The following is a 9,723-nucleotide window of genomic DNA, read 5'->3' on the forward strand; positions in this document are numbered from 1 at the left end:
TGTCCTTGTTCCCTTCCCTGTCCAGCGTTCTGCAGCGAAGAGGGCCAAGTGCATTTAGAGACCTCCGTGCCAGGGAAAGCCCAATGCCACTGCCAACAGCGCTACATCGCCGTTCTTCTGAAGGAAATTACTATTGATCCCACAGCTCTCCTCCCCATGCTGTTTGCCGGGGACAGCCAAGGATTCCCGTGCCAGCTGGGCTCCCACACGGCTCGACTGTTCCTGCACCAGATGGCCAGACCAACACCCTCTGGCTGCCGCACGCCCCCGGGAGACTAGGCTCTGACGTCTATCCGCCTGGCTTTTTGTGCGCAGAGGACGGCGGGGTCGGAGATTACGGGGCCAACCGCATTACAATAAAAATCTCTGCGCAACGAAAAGATTTCAAAATCCCGGGCGTTATCGATGTACCCAACGAGGCAGGAACGCTCTTTCCGTAGCTCCGACTTTCACCGCTCGTTGAACAGATATGATTGCATGCCTCCTCGGCCAGAGGGAGGCAGCGGCAAACAAGACAGCCCCTGCCCTCAAGGAAGTTACAGTCTAGTGGAGTAAAAGTAGGGTGACTCACTCAATCACCGGCTGTGCGAGCCAGGACACTTTTGGCAACGTAAAGGGGTCCAACCGATGGCTAAACCAGGGCAGTGGGCAGAAACCAGGACTGGTCCCAGGCAAACGGGGGCACTTGGTCATCCGAGACATACATACCACACGACCAAAATGGGGGAGTTCGGATAAGGGGGGGGGGGGGTGTTAGGTTGTGCCACAAGGTGGCGCAATTGAAATACTCGTAACCTTCCTTTGTTTTTGTTTTCTAGCTTGATGAAAACTAATTTTTCTTCCCATAGCCACAGAGCAAATAGAACCCTTCCATGGGGGCGCTGGAGCCGGAGAGTGCTGGTTCTCGGAGAGCCAATCACTAAATTTGCGCGAGCTTAGTAAGCCAATGGTGGAGGACGCCATTAACACAAATTAAAATAATGTAAGTTTAATTTAAATGTAAACGACTCAAAACTTACAATTGAATAAACCACGTTGAAAACAATGGTAGGAAACACTCAAAACTCACGCTTTCCTAATGACTTCGCTACAGTCACAACTGCCTACGTTTCTGACGTTAATCTGTCCTATCGGTGGGGTGGAAATGCTATTTAATGGTGTGCTATTGCACACCTCTTCCCAACTCCACGGTCAGAGCCATTGCATGAGTGTCTTGAGACTGGCCTTGGTGAGTATCTACCTCGTGGAAATCAACAGACGCTACAAATCAGGGCTTTGGGCAAGGAGGCTGGGGCAGCCAGTTGTCACCCATCTACCGGCACAGTGCTGAAACCAGCACTTAAAGCTTCATAATCCACGTGGCCAATTTTCATGTACTTTGGGCAATTCTATCACATTCCTCAAAATTACAATGTCTTCCCAACCCAAGAAAACAGACAGAAAGTTGGACAGCAAAGGGGTCCTCTTCCTCCCATAACCTCGTCCGGCCACTCGGGAAGGGGGAGCCCACAACAGATAAGCCAGTTTCAGTGCCAAATGCCGGGGCGGTGGTGAGTCGGGGGGGTCCACAGCCAGGCTCTGGACTGCTGTGGAAAGCCCACCCCCACGTAACTGACACCTAACACTGGCATTGTCAGATTGGCCGGTGGGGATCTCAAGATCTCCTCTCTGGGATTGGCGCGATGGCTTGGGGACCGCCCAGGGCACCACCCCTGCTGTCTGTGGGCACGCTCAACAAGAGGGTTAATTGGACAGAGTTTAGCAAAGGGACTATTTACAGAGGTGTGGGCAGACGGCAGAAACCACGAGGGATAGGGAAGTGCCCCGGGACAAGTGACGGTCACAGGATGCTACCAGGCCCTGGGCTGCAGGGGGCAAGAGCTCGGGCTGTTTGCAGAGCGGAAGACAGCTATACGGGAGGGCTGCGGTGGGCACAGGAACACCACCAAACTGCAGCCCAGCTGGGGAAATAAATCCCCCTACCTCTAGACTCTTGCCAGCCAGATTGCCTGCTGGGTGCATCTCACTGCCCAAACCCGACCAGAAGCCCGTGGCCCAGGCTCCCCGAGGGATCCAGTCTGTGAGGGTCCACCTCCTGGAATCCACAGAACAAACCGCCTAGAGGGAGACGGGTGGCGGCCCGGCAGACCTATGCCAAAGAGCCAAAGGAGAGCTGTCCCAAAGCATCCCTTTGACCCATGCTTCACGTACGGATATATCTTAGCTACGCATACGTCCATAAGTAAGCCTCTGCACAGGGGTGGGGTTTACCCCTCATGCTAATAAAGCCTATTGTTCAGGACCCTTCACCTGCACAGACCCTTCCCAAGGCCCTGGCAGGGCCCTAAGCAGTTAGGTCCCAAAACTCATCTATAGATTTGAGGCCCCCAAACTTGGATCTGACCCTGCCAGTGTGACAAGAAAGGGACTGGGCTGGTGACTGCGGTTTCTCCCTCGTGGGGTAAGCCCATGCAGAGGGTCCACGTGGGGAGAAGTGGGGCCACGGGATGGGGGACTGTATTGCCTCCCCATCTTGTGGAGCAAGAGGGGTTTCTGGGCCACTACCTAGAAAGCAGGACCTAGGGGAGAAAGCTGCACCGCCCCCCCCCCCGCCCCCCACCACTTCTCTCCAAGAAGCATTTCCCCAAATTCCCTTCACCCGGTTCTGGAAGAGGGTTAATAGATACGGGGGACAGGCAGAGGCCTTTGGTGGCCACTCTGGAAAAGACTGGCACCCGCCCACCCCCCACACACCCAAGATTCAGTTAGCACAGTAACGGCTCCAGAGAAAGAAAACGTTTGGCTTTGTTTACCATGGGGGTTGCCCTAACTTCCTGGAGCTTAGGATGGGTAGAAGTTAGATAAGCCTGTTTGAGGCTGAGGGCGTGGCCCAAGCCAAGACCCACACCAGCCTGGAGAACCGGAAGGAAGAAGCCTTGGTGGTGAAGCAGGCAGGGGTGGGCCCCGGGGGAGGTGGCTCAAGCAGGCCTCCGGTCCTCGGGGGCCCCCCCGCCCCTGCGACGAGGCACTCAGAGCCAGCACCCCTGATCCCAGGCAGCTGTTCCAGTCTTCCAGAGGCTCGGCTTGCTACCCCTTGTAACCTTCTGTCCGTAGCCCATGTTTGGGGGGGGGGGGGGGGCAGGAGTGGACACAGATCTCAGGAGGAGCACATTCCCATGTCTCTCCCCTGTGGTCTCTGGCTCTCCTCCCCCCGGAACCTCGGGAGACCCACAGTGCCCAGTGGCCCCCTGGAAGTGGACTGCCCAGGAAAGGAGGAAGGTTTGGAGATACTCCCGCCCCCCTTATGACCAAAGGCACTGTCCCCATGGGGCTGCAGCCTGGCACCATCGAGTGAAATTTGGCTCCAGAAAGAAAAGAATCTAAGGGTGGGGGGGGGAGCGCCGGGTGCTGGCCTCAGTCCGGGGAGCCCTCGGAGCTGCCAGTGACGGAGAAGTGACAGTTGGCAGACTTTTCTTCTTTACAAAGGTCGGGGGATGGACAGAGGTGGCCCTGGAGCGGCCGGCAGGACATCGGACCTTCCCAACGCGTCCCTCCCTGCCACTCTCTTCATCGTCGAGGGCCCGTCCTTTCTCCCCAGCAAAGAGCATCTGCGGGTTGCATCTCCCAGGCCAGAGCGCAGAGGAGGCTTTGCTCTCCAGCCTCAAATTACCACTCTCCTTATGTCAAATATGACACATTCTCCAAGCTAATGACCTCTGCCCCCTCCTTAATAAAACAACCCTCCACTTTCCTTGAGCAGGCAAAGGCCCTAGCAGTCCCTTTGTTTGCCAATGATGCCTCTTCTCCCGGATTCCCGTCCTTTCAGTATGATTTCTGTCTGTGTCTCTAACAGAGCAGGGCCTCCCAGCCTCCTGGCTCACCTTGGCCCCAGGCGGAAGCCAGTCTGGGGAGTCTTTGATTCAATGTACGGATCTGCAGCGGTCGGCATTCGGTTCTCAGACTCATGCTCAGAGTGGCCATTCAGCAAGAGTTCTGGGTCAGAGAACGGTCTGGTCCTGGGACTGACTTTCCAAGAGCAGCCCGGTAAGCTGGCGGGCAGAGCCAGCCTTTCTGGCAACAGGGGCCCTGGGCAGAGATGCGCCCGGCCTTACCCCGGAGCAACTGGAACTGTGGCAGTTTGGGCCCTCCAGGGAGCAGACACTGAGATGGAACTAGAAGTTCAAGAGATTTACGGGGGGGGGGGGAATGCCTATGAAGGATAAAGTGGGGAGGGACAGGAATAGGAGGGGAGACCGCGATGCAGGTCTGACCCCTGAGAAAGGAGAGGGAAGGAAGGAGGCTGGGTGGGAAGGGCCGCAGATATAGTGAAACTCTGGAAGAGTCTCTGGCAGGCTGACGTGGAGCCCCAGAGCAAAGACGGCCCATCGGAGGGGTCCTGCGTCAGGCAGAATGGCCCAGCTCTGGGCGCACCCACACCCCCTGCCACCGGCCGCCCCGTCCCCGTCGTGCTGTCATTGGGTGGGAACAGCCTGGACAAAGTGTGGCCTCAGCAGGACTGCTGCGGCAGATCCCAAAGGGAAAATGCAACAGCTGGGGGCCGTCAGCTAACAGACACTCCTTCCAGAACATTCTTCACTGAAGGGAAGCCTGGGCGGTGCCCTCCCATGGCTGCCACCATCCTTTTGTGCAAGAGAATGGACCAGGGAGGGGCGCTGGCTCTAATCCTGGCCTCATGACCTCAGATAAACTTTTCCGCCTCCTAGTTTCTTAGTATGAGAATGAAGAGAATTACCCCAATCTCTATGAGGATGCTAAATACCTTGGAGTCTGGTTATCTTAATCTTTGAGCTCCTTGAAGGTAGATACAGGATCAGAAAGGATCCAACCATCCGGGGACCAAGGGGCCTCCACCCCTAGAGATGATTACATTCAAGTTGGAAAGGGTCCAGAGTCCTCTTCTATTTGCAAATATAGAAAGAAGGTGGGGCTGGCTCGAGACCACTGGGCTCCCCAGCCATCGATGTAATTATTGCACAAAAGTGTCCTGAGCACCCGCTGGGCACAGATGACTACATTGTGCCCAGGGAAGGCCACGAGGCTCCTGCGGACAAGAGGGGCTTGAACAGGAAGACCTTGCTTCCCACTCCCTCCATCGAGCCCCCTGCAAGCAAGCTTCCTGTTTTCAAAGGACAGGGGCAACATTCCAGATCAATCCCACTTGGTTCTAAGGTAGACAGATGGGGGCCTCAGAAGTCCCCTAAAAATGGAGACTGTAATCCCAGTGCCCCCCCCACACCCCCCCTTCCAAACCACCAATTCACAAGTACATGAGCACACACACACACACACACACAGACACACACACATGCACACACAGCCATCTTTGGCTTCATTAATAATTTACCTTTGTAGAACCCTGTACAGTTTACAAATATTAAAGCATTATCTCATTGTTTTAATCACAACAGCCACTTCGGGGTAGCCTCATTCTTCCTGATAATGAAGTTAGGCCCGAGATAAGACTCGAGCAGGGTCAAACGGCTGGCAGATGGTTCTTAACCTTTGGGGGCTAGCACAGACCCCTTGAGGAACCCTCCCCTCCGAAAAATGCATACCTTCTCAAATTCTGCCCACACTTTCAGGGCTTTGCCCCTCCCCACTCCCAGTCCTCCAAGGGCTGTCTTGGGATTAACCTTCCTCCTCCTCCTCCTCCTCCTCCTCCTCCTCCTCCTCCTCCTCCAGCAGTGGGAGGCCAGTCTAAAGTTTTGGCCTGGTGGGACTGTGATAAGAAACCTCCCAGGCCAGGATGGGCACGGAAGGGTTAAGGGGGTGCAGGGTTTTGTTTTTCACCTCTGAGGACTCTGTTCCGGGTCATTAAGAACACGCAAGGCCCAGTGAGCAGGCGGATGGCTGGGCCGGCCTCCCCTTCCCGGCCAGATAAGCCCCGTGCAGGAGGGCAATCCAGCTTCCCAGAGAGGCAGATGGGAAATCGCCCCAGATAAGGGCTGTTGCTCACAAGGCCTCTCTGCTGCAGGAGCCGCGCAACCGAGAGGCTGCATTTCTTGCCGGCTGCGGAGGGGGAAGCCTTTCTGCGGAGTCCCCTGCACACCGCTGTCCGAGGCCGCTCTGGACGAATCCTCCCGCGGGATGCAGCCTGGTGCCAGGCAAAAGCGGGGCTGCCTCCAGGTGGTGGAGGGCGGTTTGGGGGTGGGGGTGGCCTCCAGCGACGCCCGGGCCGCCTCCCTCCGGGTAAGCCCACGTAGAGCTTACCGCCCCCCCCCCCACCACAACACATCGGGACCTTCCTGCACCCCCGCCCCCTACCCACCACCCAGGTGGTACCTGTGCCCGTGCAGGTGAGGAGAAAGGCCTGTGGAAAACACCATTACTGATAAGTAACAGCCCCTTTCAGGTTTAATGACACGTTGCATCCATCCTAAAGCTCTAAAAAAAAAAAAAAGAAAGAAAGAAAAGAAAAGAAAAAGAAAAAAAAAAAAGCCCTCTCGAGGGACGGCGCCTCGCGCCTGTAAATAGGAACGACAGGCCGGGGCGCGCGCGGGGGAGGGCGCACGGCGCGGCGCGGGTGTGTAAATTAACCGGGGGCAGCAGAGTAAATACATTACACACGGTATTTATTATGCGTGCGGACCTCGGCGGGGCTCTCCGGCTCCCGGACGTGGCAAATCTTGTCCGGAGCGCCGCCGAGGCCGCCGGCCAGCCGGGCGGGGGGGAGGGGGGGGGGTTGCTGGAGAGGGGGGGGGCTTTCCGTCCCGCGCCCCGGAGCCCCCGGGCGGCCCCCTTCCCGCGGCCCAGGGTGGGGGCAGGGCGCGGGCGGCCGGCGGGGCGACGTGGCCCCGGGCGCCGCGCGGGCGAGGGGCCGGGCGGGGAGGGCGGCGGGGCGGGAACGGGCGAAGCGCCCGGCCCCTTAGCATTCCGCCGGCGCGCCCGCCATCGCCGCGTGCGCCCCCGCGCCCCGCTGTAATTACCCCGATTACCAAATGAATCTCGCGCTTTTGTGCTCGCCGGGCGGTGGGTGCGGGGAGGCAGTTCTAATAGTTGTCATTAGGGCCGGGAGAGGCGGGGCGCCGGGGGCTGGGGGTGGGGAGCGCGGGGGTGGGGGGAGGCCCGCCGTTCCCTCGCTCGCTCGCTCGCAGGCGGTCCCGGGCGGCGCGCAGGCCGCTGCCGGCTGCTGAGTAATGATTTTTTTTCTAATTGGAGGCGAACAGCGGCCCTAATGGATGGAGCCGCTCTCGGCGCGCTCGCTGCGCCCGCCCCTCAATCAATACCGCTCGCTACGACCGCCGGGCGAGCTCCCCCGCCCTTTGTGGTCCGAGACGCGGCGGGCGCCCCCCACCCTGGCCCCGATCTCCGGCCCTCCCCCCCCCCCCCCCCACCGAGCCCCCATCGCCGCCTCGGCCCCGCCCCTTCTGTCCTCACACCACGCCCCGCAGCCCGGTCCCGGTGGCTTTTTTTTCAGCCCCGGCAGGTAGTGAGGGCGGCGCGGGGGTGTCGGGGGACGGCGGCCCCGGGACTGCCCGCTCACCCTCCCTCCGCAGCCACGCTTCAGCCGAGCGCCCCAGGCCCGGAGCAGAGCCGGGCACGGGCGGCCGCCTCCGCGGGTTTGCGCCGGCTGGTCCGGGAAGGGTTCGCTGAGTCCAATTAAATCCCCACGTTCTTTCCTCCCTGGGCCCTCTCCAGCTCAAACCCGCTCCTTCTGGGCCCCTTCAGCTTTCTGTAGGAGTGGAACCATGGTGCGGAGACACAAACCCTGGGGTACTGTTCTCCGAGGAGCCCCAGGTCTGTTGAGCTCGGAAGCTGGACAGGGAGAAGAGTCCTTGGGGATACGGGGTCAAACGAACCCCCTGTTTTGCTGGCCCGGTTCCTGCGCGGCTACGAACTAGGCAGTCACCTGGGGCAAAGACTCAGCGCCCCCCGGGGGGGGGGGCACCTTGTTCTTACTCAGTCTTCTCCACAACCGCGTCATCTCCTTAAGAGCTGGGATTTTTGTCCAGGTGTATCCCCAGCACCTAAAACAGAGCTTGGAACATAGTAGGTGCTCAATAAATCTTAGTGGGATGAGTGAATCGAAGGAATTTGAACTTGGCCCAACGTCTTTATCTCCTCTCCTGGGAACAGATAAGACCTTGGCTTCTCGCTCCTTGGGCTCCGTGACACGTTGCACTTTCCAGAAATGGCCACAGCACTATTTCTGGTCCCACGCGGCTCTGGTCTTCCAGAACTTTGCCACCAGCCCCCTTCAAGAGGAAGAGTCTGTTCCTCCTTCATTTGAACCTGGCCCATCCTTTGCGACTGCCTCCACGGGTAGAATGGGGCCCAAGCCGTGCTGCTGACTTCCTAGTCTAGATCGTAAAAGGAGATACGGCATCCATCTGACTCTCTCTCTCTCTCTCTCAGTAACCCTTAGAACCCAGGCACCATGTTATAAGGAAGCCCAGGCCACATGAAGCCGCCAAGGAGGGTGTTCCAGCCAACGGCCCCAGTTCACGTCCCAGCGAACCGCCAGCCACCAGCCACCAGATAGGTGAACGAGCAAGCCTTCAAATGATTCCAACCCCCTGCCTCTGCGCCACCCTACTCAATGCCAAGTGCCATCACTGCAAGCTGCCCAGCTGACGCTGAGTGGAATCAACAAGCTATCCCTGCCGAGCACGGTCCAAGTAGCAATTCATGAGCAAACTAAATGTTGACGTTGTAAGTCACGACATCTTGCGAGTTTGCTTCTCAGCGGTTGATAGCTAGATCTCCCGTTCCAGTGACTTCTCCTCGGCCCCCAACTTCCTGGGCACATCAAGGGCCTCCCTGTCACCAGACACAAAGCCACCCGTCTTCTGAGGCCCTCGGCTCTGGGCCCCCTCCCTCCAGCCAGCCACGTTTTTGAGGATCCTCGGTCCCCCTGTGCCATTGCCACGGCTGCCTAGATTAACATCAGTCCACTAGGAATCCAAGCTGGCCCTTCTCTGCTAGCCATGTGACGTCTTCCTGGTCAGCTGCTTTCCAGCCTACCCTACCCCCTGTGGCACCGCTCCCCATTCTCCACTCAGCGTCCACATCAGCCCCCCACCTGCCCCTCCCCCTCTGCTTCAAGGAGACCATGGGAGTCACAGACTAGACTCCCCGACATCTGTCCATCCCATCCTGTCCGCCTGCCCTCTGGTTCTAATGGGAGAGCATCTCCTTGCCCATCCCACAGACGGTCCCGCTCTTGGACTCTGGATCCCAGCTGCTCGAAGTCTAGGGCACGCTGTGCAACAGATCTCTTTGGGATGCTGGAGCTATTCTGTATCTGTGCTTTCCTAGCCACTAGCCACCTGTGGCTGCTGAGCACCTAAAATGTGGCTAATGCAGCCAAAGGACTGAGTTGTTTTATTGTTTCAGTTGGTTTTGTTTTATTGTGTCATATCCTGTTTTATACAGCAAAACTCGAAACCCTCCCTCCCTTACGACACCGTTCTCACCCTTCCCATCGGCCATTAACATGCTCTCCTCTCTCTTATCCCGTTCCAGCTGTGCACCGCCCCCCCCCCCTTCTTTCCCTGGTCCTTTGCAGCTGAACTTCTTGACGGATTTGTCTCCGCAGCCAGTTCTCCCACTCTACCCATCAGCCCACCACCATCCAGCCCCCACATCTGCCCCCTTCCCCGTGCCCCCAGGCCTGCACGTGCTCCTGACCCCCTCCCTCTCAGCTCCTCACCCATCTAGTGAGCTCTGCTCCTCCTGGAAGCCTCAAATGAAAAGTTACTT

This window comes from Acinonyx jubatus, chromosome X (assembly GCF_027475565.1).
Source record: "Acinonyx jubatus isolate Ajub_Pintada_27869175 chromosome X, VMU_Ajub_asm_v1.0, whole genome shotgun sequence".
Classification (NCBI taxonomy): domain Eukaryota; kingdom Metazoa; phylum Chordata; class Mammalia; order Carnivora; family Felidae; genus Acinonyx; species Acinonyx jubatus.